Consider the following 11,146-nt stretch of genomic DNA (forward strand, 5'->3'; position numbering starts at 1 on the left):
CCACCTCCTGGTTGTGGGGCTTGAGTCTAGCTGTCTTTATCTAGAAATGGAGATAATGGTTCCTATCCCAGAGGGCTGCTGTGAGAAATTAAGGTGATTTGATGTGGTTGGTGCTGCCGGCTCTTAGCCGGGCCCACGGGAGGTGTGCTGTAGCTACGAGGGTCCCCCCAACTTCCCTGGCAGCACATGGGTGAGTAGAAGGTGGGTGGTCTTGCGCTGAGGCATCCAACCTTCCCTTCCTCTCCCCACATTCCTTGCTTCCTGGAGGCCCCCCCCGTCTTCTCTGCCAGGTCCTGCCTCAGGGATGCAGAGACTAGCAGGAGCCTGAGCCTCCCAGAGGGGAGACAAGGGTGGGAAGGTGGTGGAGGGGCAAGGGGAGGGTGCATCTGGAGGGGGAGGGGACACACTGGCTCCTCAGCCCTGTCTGGGTGCTCCCCGTGCCTGGGCCAGGTCCCCTATGGCCCTAGTCCCACCTGGTGCTCTTGGCCTGCAGGGGGCGCCAAGAGCCCAGCTACTGGCTGTGGGCCAGGTCCATGTTTGGGAGGCCACCGGTGAGGGGACAAGGAGTTGGGCCTCAAGTTGGATCCTTTCCTGCTCAGATCCAGACCTGGCCTCTTGAATAAGGGTGGGGTCCCCTATTCCCTGAAGGGCATGGGGGCACAGAGCTGGCCCCTGTTCCCTCTGCATCCAGCCGATGGGCCAGGTCAGGCTGTACAGGCTCCAGGCTCCTGGTGGAGGGAGGTGTTCAAGGGCAGGGCTTCTCTGGGTAGGGAATGCTGGCTGGGGAGGCCTGGCTGAGCTACCAGCCCACAGTGTGACCTTGGGCAAGTCCCTGCCTACCCGGAGCTTGGGTCCTCGTGGGGACACTAAACTGGTGGGTCTGTGAGGCCTTTCCCTCTGTCAGAGTGACAGTCCCTCTTCTACAGATGGGGATGGAGGTGTCCAAGCCTCAAAGGCCTCAGGACCCCCTGCATTGAATGAGAAATAAAGTAGACCAGGGAACCCCTCTCCCCTAGGCTAGACTCAGTGAGGGGAGGCAGCCTGAAATAACCGTCCTACGGCTTTAGGGGCAGGCTGCTGGGTGGCCATGGCCGTGAGTCACTGGGACAGCTTCCAGGAAGAAGCTGAGAACCCTCTTCCGCTGAGGAGTGTGCCTGTGCCCCCCCCCCCCCCCCCCCCGGCACCAGTGCCACCCCCCAGCCCCTGCCTTCATCTGGCTCAACAGCTGTCCCCTTCCATGCAGGAGACACAGCTCCACCCCACCTCGATTCTCCTGGGTCCCAGAGTCTTGCCTGGGAAGGCCTGGCCGCCAGGACTGGACGTGCAGCTGGGAACAGGGCGGAGAGAGTTGGGACCCCGGGCATCACAGGCCCGCACAGCCCGCTTGTTCTGGTGCCCAGCCTCATTTTACAGAGGAGCAAACTGAGGCCCCGAGAGGTGGAGGGACTCACCCAAAGTCACACAGCCAGTGAGCGAGTGGCTGGGAGCTCTGTGTCTCCTGTACCCCGGTTGTGGATCTGCCTTGTTTGACAGCCGTGGGGGCTGACACTACCCTCAATGTCGTGTCCGGCCCATGGCCTCCTCGGGGCCCGGCACAGGTTGTGGCACATAGAAGGTGCTCAATAAATGCCTACAGCGTGATGGAGGGCTCTGTCCCCCTCGGCTCACCTCTTGGCAGAGTCGTCAGGGTAGGGAAGAGCGGGGGTGAGGGAGTAAAATGGGGGCTGCCTTTGCCTTTGAGGGCTGGAGGCTGTGAGAGGCTAGAACCCAAATTTTTCTGGGGGCCTCAGGAATCCCCTCTCTGCACCCTAAGGTGGCTCGGCCTTTTCCCCGGAGACACGTGTGCCACTTGATGACCCTGGAGCTGGGCCGGGCCCAAATGTTGGCTGCACAAGCCATTTCTGGGGGGGCACAGAGAACCCGGGAGTGATCGGTATTGGCTGCCGCTGGGCTAGGTGGCCAGGCCCGTGGAGGGCCTCGACCATCTCTGCTCCTTCTCTCGTTCTGGTTGCCTTGCCCCAGTTTAGGCTTCTTCCTGCCACTGCTGAGTACAGGCTTAGCAATTTGCCACCTGCTGCTCCAGCCACCCAGGACTCTAGCCACAGCCCCGCCATCGATCAGGTTACCCCAGCAGCCCGGGCTGCCCCGGCTGCCGCTGCCAGCCAGCTCGTGCCCCCATCTTCTCCAACGGGGGCTGCGGGTCCCACAGGCCCCTCCCAGGAGGCCCTCCCCGCCGGCCCGTGCCGAAGCCTGCGAGGCTGGAGGGCCCTGGCCCTGCCAGGGAGATCAGATCCTCTCGGCCACCTGCTGTTTTCATTAGAAACTAAAATTAGCTGGGCTTGTCCCAAGCTTTTCCAGGTTTGCTTGCTTTTTAAAAAAAATATACAAATTCCTAGAGAAAAATCCGCACCTCTGCGCCTCCTCTCAGCTCTTACCCTGCGCGTCAAGAGGAGAGGAGACGGGAAATAGCTGGAGCGTTTGGGAGGCCAAGCAGATCAGTGTCGTGGGTCCTGGCCCCGCGGGTATCCAGGTGGGGGCTGGGACGCCAGCCCAGGCCTCTCTGCCCCCTCCCTCTGGCCTCCCTGCCTGCCTGGGCCACATTTAGAGCCTCCTCAGGAGTGGCAGTGCCTGGGACACCAGGGAGGAAGGAGGCCAAGCGGGCGGGAGGAGGAGCCGGAAGGAACCGGAGTGCCTGCCGAACAGTGAGCCGCCTGGGGAGACACGGCCGCGTGAAGGCAAGCATGCCACGGGTCCCACCCAGGACCACGTTCTCTCCGGGGGTGGCCAGCACCTGGCTCCCCGGGTCCCCATCATGCCCCTCAGCTGTTCTCGGGCCTCCGGATGTTTCTGCACCCACGGTCTCTGAATCCCGAGGCCCTGTCCTGGAGACCTATCATTTCGCACGGCCCACAGGGTGGCACACTGTGCGAGAGAGATGGCAGACTGGGTCAGAATCCCAGCTCTGTGTTCCCGGAGGCAGGTTAGCGAGCATCTCTGAACCTCAGTGTCTTCATCTGCTGTAGAATGGGGAGAATAATAGTTCTCACCTCAAGAGACATCAACGGATTAAATGTTCACATAGTAGCCACTGCTCCCCGGTTGGCAACATTACCAAGTCCTATTGATCATCACTGTGGTCATTAAGGTGTTTACCGTCATCACCTTCATCATCACTGCCACCTCAAAGCCCCTGCGCAGTCCCTCGAGCTGGGCCCTCTGCTGGACTGCAGAACAGTCCTGTTCACTGGTCTTCTTTTGCTCGGCTCTTTTAGACGGGGGTTCACCAGCCTGAGGGAAAGACACACCCCCACTGGGAAGGGCAGACACTTCGGCCTCCATCCCCACTGCAGAGCTTGGACACAGCTTGCTCCGATGGAGCACGCAGAGCTGAAGGATGCTTGCCGGTGACCTGGGCCCACTGGTCGGACCCTCCAGGGACCAGGGATCCAACAGGTGGGACACAAGTGGGTGCTTTAGGAGATCAGAGGCTGGGGCACCGTGGTGAGGGGGCTAGGGACAGGGGGGTCCAGTGCAGGCTCAGTGTGTCTGGGGGACTTGGGAGCCCTTTGCGGGACAAGATTGACAGGAAGGGAGGGACCTCATGTCCCCTGTCACCTGTGCTCTTCAAACAACAGCCACATGCTTTAACATATCCTTAGTGCAGCCACGCAGGGTTGGCCAGGACGGTATCATCGCCCTCCATTTTACAGATGAGGTTCCGGGAGGCATGTGTTCAAGGCCATGCAGCCAGTCAGGGCTGGGCAGCATTTGAACACAGGTCATTCTGGCTCCTAAGCCTGGGTTGGCGGATCAGGCTCCAAAGATGGAGTGGGGTAGTGACAATGATTTGAGGAAGGTGGCTTCATTCTTGCATTGCTGAGACCTTCTGCAGTCCCAGGGCTTTTGGGGACCACAGCAAAGGCGTCTGCTCTGCTTTTAGGAACAAAGGATACTGGGGAGGGAAGTGTCTCAGCGTGGGCAACCTGGACGGCTTCTGGGGCCATGGAAGGGGCTGCTGCTACTGGCCTGAAAGTCCTGGAGGGGCAGCCAGTAAGGAGGGGTCAGCCTTGGAGACACAGTGGTTGTAGGGGTGGTGGGCACAGCCTCCCCTCCACCTTCTCCCCGGCCTTGGCAGAACTCTGGAGTCCTCCGTGCCCAGGTCAAGTTCTCTCTCCCCCAAGCGCCTCTCCTCAGCGGGGGGGGGGGGGGGGGGCAGATGATGGCCTTTCCTGGAGCCCAAGTCCCTACTCCTGTACCTCGGGGCACTATTCCCCCTCCTCCTGTCTCCTGGGACCCCTCGCTTCCTTTGCTCTCCATCCTCAGAAGCCTCAGCAGCCCCTGTTTTTGTCTTTTCACTTCCCAGTTTCCTTTGCTTTCCCCCACCTGGTAGCCCAGCTCCTACGTGTCATTCCTGAGGGCTTCCTGAGTGGGAGCCCCCCTCCCACTCACCACCTCACAGTATTTGTTCCTGAGGAGCCGGTGGCTGACTCAGGGCCGGCAAGTAGCCACTCAGACCTTAGCTGGATGGCCCCAGAGCTGCACCAGAAGGTACGAATTTTCCTTCTCTCCGCAGGGCAGGTGTGATTGTGGGGGTGAGTGGGCATCAAAGTTAGGGCACTTCCTGACCTTGCCTTGCCTCCTGTTTGCCAGAAGAGAGCTTCTCCCTTGCAAAGACCCACCCGACGCTTGTCCCCTGAGTGCCTCTCTCGCCTTTGTAGCCACTGAAGCGTTCATCCTCTCCCGCTCGGCTGAGGGAGCCCAGGGGGTGGGAGCGAGGAGGGGTGGCTGAAACCCCAGCTGAGCTGTCCAGGGCAGGAGCTGGCTTCCTAGAGCGGGGCTCATGCTCTGGTGGCTCCAGGTTGCTAGTGACTTCCTTGGCTTTGGCAGATCCCTTCTGAAGGCACCGTTTCCCGGAGAGCCTGTGGCCAAACCCGCGCCCCCATCCCAACAAGGCAGCTAGGACAACTTTGGTTCCTTCCTCGCTCCAGTCGCTCGTAACCTCCCATAGAGGATGACAGGCTAGGGTGTGGGGCTGCAGGGAAAGTCCTGGGAAGACAGGCAGGAGACTTGGGATGCAGTTCCACCTCTATCACTAAGGTGCCCTGTGGCCCCAAGAGCCCACCACAGTGCCTGGTGGGGCGAGTCTTGACAAGCAAGCATTTGCCATGACTGAATGGGGCTTTTTCCAGGCATGCCCCTGCTCGGAGGTTCAGGGTCCCTGCAAGGGTTGAATGGGTAATCTCCCGGGACCCTTCAAATTCTGATGGCCGTGACTTGGCCCTCGATTCCCCGGCGTGCCAGGACCACCAGGACCCCGACTCGAGAGGAATGCCCTGCTGTTACCGGCCCTTGAGGAAGAGTTCCTGGAACCCAGTCCTGCCATGATAGGTCCCGTGTGTGAACAGAGTGAGAAATAGGGTCTGAAAGAACCATCCAGGAGTCACAGCAGGAAGAGGCCCCTGGAGTCTCAGCAGAAATTTCCCGCTGCTTCTAATGGGCCTCTCCAAAGTTCCCTTGTGAGCTGTGAGCTGCTAGCTGTTGGGAGGTTCCTTCCCTCCTTGAGCACATGCCTCCCTCCTCCTACCCACCTTCCTTCCCTCTCTGCTCAGACCAGGTCCCCTCCACGGTGGGGTTTGTGACTTGGTCAGGGGAACTTTTAGAACGTAGTTGGGTTTAAAGTTTGCCAGGAGATGGGGGAGGTGGGGAGGGGCTTGGATGGGGAAAGGGGGAGCTGGTGGGGGTCACAGCAGGGAGCGAGCCTTCCCCTGGGTTTGGCTGGATCACAGAAGACGCAGTTCAGGACTCAGAGATAAAACCTGGCAACTCCTGAGGCCATCTGGACCGCAACCATGGGGTCGCGGCTTTGCCTTCCAGCTGAGTTTGCTGAGCAAACGGCAGCGGCTCTGGCAAGCTGGTTTGCAGTGGGGGTGACTGGAGGGGCCGGAGGGGCAGCTGTCACCCCCGTCCGCGGCTCCCTGGCCAACCCTGTGCCCAGTTGGCTCAGGCCAAGCCCTTCTTCCCAGAGGGAAGAACAAGAAAAGGAGTCTTGTCGTAAATGCTCAGCTTTGCAAACGCACCCACAGGGCCCGAGTTGGGCGAGTTTCAACAGGTTTGGGGAACACTGTCTTGTCAGATGCTTGCTGAGTTGCTCAATTGCTAATCCCAGGCTGAGGGAAGAAAGTCAAGCCATAGCAGACAGCTGGGTGATGACTGCCGCCTGAGTAAACCCCTCAGGCAGAGCCTGGTCTTCGGGCTCTGCCACGGAGGGTGAGGGAGAGAAAGGGCTTAGGCAGGATCTGGGGGGGGGGGGGGCCGGTGCACCCGGGCAGGGGAGCTACGGGGGCCAGAGTAGCAGATCTGCTGGGTGACAGACAGCCACACTCCCTGACACTCACGTTGGCCCATCTTAGCATCACCTGAGACTCAGGGGGTTACAGTGGAGCTTCCCTCCTACTCGAGGTCTCTAAGATCGGGCACCATTTGACAAAAACTTACAGCCCTCTGGAGCGAACAAGCCTTTCCCCTTTTCACCCATCAGATACTGACTGAGCACCTAAGCACACTTGACATTCAGGTTTTATAACCTCGTAGAAGTACAAAGCCACCCTACTGGACTGTAGTTACATACAGTACGAAACTGTCCTATAGGCAGGGGGATAAAAGCCAGGAGATGGGGACATGCGAGAGCACGTCAAGCTCAAGTCCTGATTCTGATTTGCAGAATGTCCTTGGGGAAGCAGCTGCACCTCTGGGCCTCTGAAGCGAGATTGAAAAGAATACAGACCCCTTGTTCCAAAAGTGGGAAGGGAGAGGTTACACGGTTCTAATAGGGTCACGGGTGTGAAAGTGCTTCATAAACCACTGATTCTCAATGGGGGGTAATCTTGTCCCCCAAGGGGACATTTGGCCATGTCTAGAGCACCTGGGGATATGCTACTGGCATCTAGTAGGAGAAGCCAGGGATGCTGCTGAACATCATACAACGCACAAGACGGGCCCAAAATATCAACGGTGCAGTTTGGGAAATCCTGGCATAAACTATAAAGGGCTGTGGATGCGTGAGTGATTGATGGGACGCCCAGAGTCAGGGGAGGAGCACCAAGGAGGGGGGTTTACTATCTAGAAGGGAGGGAGGGATCCTTTATAGCTGGGGATCGGGAGGCTCTTCCTGGGGGAGATGTGCCACACACCTTCACCTGTGGGACTGGCTCTGCCCACACCTGGCCCAGTGAGTTGCACCCAGAGTGTCAGGCCTCAGTCTGCTCATGGTCAAGGAGGTCACCGGCTGTGGCCCCCCTTGCTGGGCAAATAGGCACACGGGAGCTTGGACCAGAGATGCACACCTGTGGGGAGTCAGATGCAGTGAGGGTGAGATGCTTCCCCCAGCCGCCCTGAAGGGCGCTCCCAGACACAACTCCTCTGGCCACCAGGATTTGCCTGTGAGCCGGGCCGGACCTCCCTGGCTTTGTGAGGCTCTTGCAGGAGCCCTGGTTGAAGAGCAGGGAGGCGGCAGCCGATGACCCTACCTGTGTGACCCGTGTAAGAGCACAGGATCCCGACAGAGCAGTCTGGGGTAAACAGGGCTTGCGAGCAGCAGGCTGAAGGCTCATTCTCTCCATCGTCCCTATAAACAAGGACACGACTCCCCCATCGCACCAACAGCCGCCCTCCACCTCCAGCAGCAGCCATGCCGGCCATTCCCAGCGCAAGCGTGCCTGGCACTGCGCTCGGTGTGCTATGTGCACGAGCTCACACTTGCCTCACTACCGTCCAAGAGTGGGTGCCACTTATATACAGATGAGGAACTTGAGGTTAAGTAACCTGTCTGTCGTCACTCAGCCGGTCAGCGGCAGACCTGGGATGGACCTGCGGGCTGTCTTGGAGACCTGGTTCTTAGCCACTCTGTTGGACTATCTCTGAGTGTGGAACGGCCCCCCCTACCCTCATCTGGTGGGCCTCTGCTGGGGCCCCAGCCCGGTGCACCACTGCCCTTTCTTCAGGAAATCCACAATAACGAAGCCCTCGCCAAGCTATTCCCTGACTCTTCCCAGTACTTTCATTTGGAGTTCAGAGCTATCCGCCGAGGACTGTGGCCCAGAGGGCAGGAGAGGCCCACCCAGAACCAGCCAGCTTGGGAGGCAGAGCCGGGACTGGAACCCCGGACTCTCAACTCCCAGCACGCCCAGTGTCAGAGGGAACTTTTCAGGGCCGTTTCTGAGCCCATCTTTCAGAGACAGAGCCAGGCCTTTCGCCGACGGACTGTTTTCATCTATCCATCCCTCCCTCGGTGGTGGGAGCTGCCACAAGCTGCCGGCTCGCCTGGGGTGCCAGACATGAGTCTGATCGGCAGCTTTCAGCTTCTCTGGGCTTGCCCGGGCCTCAGGCTGGGGAGCCCTCCCAGCTCCAGGCTCCGTCCTGCCCGACAGCTGCACGCAGTGGGACACCTGGCCTCCCCGGCAGGCCACCGCCCTTCTGAGACAACAGACAGCATCGTCTCTCGCAACCGGCCAGCCAGCCGACCCTGGACTAAAGCCTGACTCCAGGTACTTGAACGGGAATGGACACCCAGGCTTTGCCCCTCTGAGAACATTGCCAGCCGCCCTCTGGGGACCAGACGTCCACCGTGACTCAGACTTGAAAAAAATAGTGCCAGCCACCCTGCCTGGGTGGACATCTGCCTGCCCACAGCTCTTCCTTCTAAAGGCAGCTTTTGGGTCAGGTGCCCCTGCCATTTACTAACTAGGTGACTTTGGGCAGTGACCTCTGTGATCCCCAGTCTTCCCATCTGTGGAACGAGATTCAGATGTTGTCAGGATTTAGGTAATGCGCTGGGAGCTATCACAATACTGATTACTACTGTTGTCGTGATTCTGCCACCTCCAGGCCAAGTCCCCTCTGTGACTGCTCCAGCTCGCACCAAACCTTTCCTCTGATGGCGCTAGCCCCACCCATTCATGTTTTTGCTTCTGTCCCGTCTTTCTAGACCCCAAGGTCCTTGGAGACCAGGCTGTGAGTGGGCTCGGTCCCTGTCTCAGGGATGGAGGTTGATAAATACAAGACGAATGACCCCGTCTTGGAATGTGCCCAGAGATCTCTTCTCCATCACTGCCCCTCTGGTTTGGTAGGGGTCCCGGGAAGCCCCTTATGCTTTCCGTCTTGGGCTGTGCAGAGACCCTTGGCTCAGAGCCCGGGGTGGAGCAGGAGCGAGCTGGGTCATCCAGAGACCTGCTTCGTGGCAACCTGAGCCATCACCACCGCAGAGAACAGGTTTGCCAACCTCTCTTCTCCCTCCAGGCCGCCCCTCCTCACCCCGCCCCCCTCGCGGGAGTTGTTGGAATTCCCCCATGGTTTTGCGCGACCCAAAGCTGGGACTGCCTCCCTGGCTGGGATTTTGGGTTTGGACGTGGCTGAGGGTGGCTGGTGACACCACCTGGGCCACACTGGCTCAACCTTGGGACGGCTTCAGGGAAGGGGTATGTCAAGGCCTGGGGAGCAGCACCTGGGTTCAGTTCTCTGAGTTTGGGCAAGCAGCTTCCCCTCCTGGGGCCTCAGTTTCCTCATCTGTAAAAGGAGCTCAAACACTGGATGCTCTTGAGGGACTTTTCCCTATGGATGCTGCTCTCTTCCCTGAAGGCCTGGGTCCGATTCTGGAACTGCCACTTTGTTGTCCTCCTCTTCGGAGCCCTTGGCACTGGGTGGGCCAGCCCCAGTTCTTGTTCTTCTGATGCTCACGCTCACTTTGGAGACCCTGGCTCTGAACCCCTGCTTTCAAGGGTCAGCTCTGGGGACCCCAGAACCCCCGGTTCCAAATCAGCTTCCCTCCTCCTCGTCTCTGCGACCTAGTCCCCACTCAGGAGGCTGGCCTGCGGAGGGGAACGGGAGGAGGTGAGAGTGCCCTGGTTCCTGTAGCTTTGCCACTGCCCCTGAAGTGTTAATCAAATTAAGTCTCCAAGAAAAACAAAAGCTGTGCAGCCACTTCGGGCTGCCTTGGAGTCGCTCGCTCTCCCAACAGCTGGGAGAATTCCACATCACCTCGGTCCCCCAAGCCCTGGGTGGCTCTGACCCCAACGAACACACTCCTTCCAGCCTGCAGGGCTCCGGCTGGCCGCAATGACCTCATAGCAACAGCCATTGGACACTCGGGGCAATTTCATGGGAGATATTTGTTCTTTAGTCTTGATGCAGAGGGAATTTTTTCCTCTCCCGCTGTCTCCATGGAAACCCCAGCTACACTGTTGGCCATCCCCCTTCCCACCTCATGCTTTTCAGATCAATATTGGAGCTTGGCTCCCCACTGGCTGCCCACAGCCGATGGGGGCAGAGCTCTGGGCAGAAGGAACTGGGGCCAGAGTTAAGCCTGGGGCGGGGGGAACCGTCACTGATGGGGGGATGAAGAAGGGCTCCGGAGTCTTCTCCCTTCCCTGTTCATCTACTCACCAAAGCTCATCCCTTTAGAACCCCCGCCTCCTCCACCTGAGACCCCTCAGTGAGCCCTCTGTCCCTTCCCAGGGAGTCACCTGAGCCAGGCCCAGCAACAGAGAAACAGGCCACCAGCGGTCACCCCCGGCCACCCTCCTCCTTAGGTAGAAACACAGAGAGGTGCTGGGCTGTTGTCTTCTTCAAGGGCTGGACAGAGTTTCTTCCTGCCCCAGGGAGGAAAAGGCCGGCCACCTCCGGCCACAGGCTCTCTGAGGCTGGGTGTCCCGGTCCCTTCCCTCTTTCTACCCCTGGCTCCCGCCCCCCAAGCAGAAACAGGTCCCTGCACGCCTCCAGCCCAGCCCGCAGCTCGGCGCAGCTCGGCGCGGGGAGCTCGCTCCTGGACTGCTCGGGATTAACCTGCTATTAGGACCCAGACTCCTACCCCGTAATGGGCTTCCCCGGCGACCTGTCAGCCGAGCCCGGTCTGCGCTAGGAGCCTGGCGCCCCACCCCGGCCGCCGCCCCGCGCTCGTACCCTCGCGCTCTCGGGCGCCCCAGGCCGCCTATGGGTGCGGATGCCGCCACCACCCCTGCCGCCTCTGGGCTGGGAGCCGCACCCGGGCAGGAGCGGTGCCCAGAGGGAGGCCCAGGCGGCGGCGGCGGCGGCGGCGGCGGCGGCGGCAGCGGAGAGGGCGAGCGAGCCTCGCGGCCCCCGGCCGAGACACCTT

General features: G+C 60.0%; 1 protein-coding gene and 1 long non-coding RNA gene across 2 annotated transcripts in view; one reads left to right on the forward strand and one right to left on the reverse strand.

Annotated features, from left to right (window-relative positions):
- Positions 1-11,146, reverse strand: part of WNT4 (Wnt family member 4) — a gene marked incomplete at its 5' end in the record, with an annotated part of 33,932 nt that overhangs the window by 17,510 nt on the left and 5,276 nt on the right. The gene's annotated exons all lie outside the window — the stretch shown is intronic.
- Positions 1,216-6,998, forward strand: LOC121022844 (uncharacterized). The gene is made up of 2 exons (XR_005787128.1): positions 1,216-6,911; positions 6,951-6,998. It is a non-coding gene; the product is annotated as an uncharacterized LOC121022844 (long non-coding RNA).

This window comes from Herpailurus yagouaroundi, unplaced genomic scaffold (genome assembly GCF_014898765.1).
Source record: "Herpailurus yagouaroundi ecotype Mexico unplaced genomic scaffold, PumYag 77, whole genome shotgun sequence".
In the NCBI taxonomy this organism is placed as follows: Eukaryota; Metazoa; Chordata; class Mammalia; order Carnivora; family Felidae; genus Herpailurus; species Herpailurus yagouaroundi.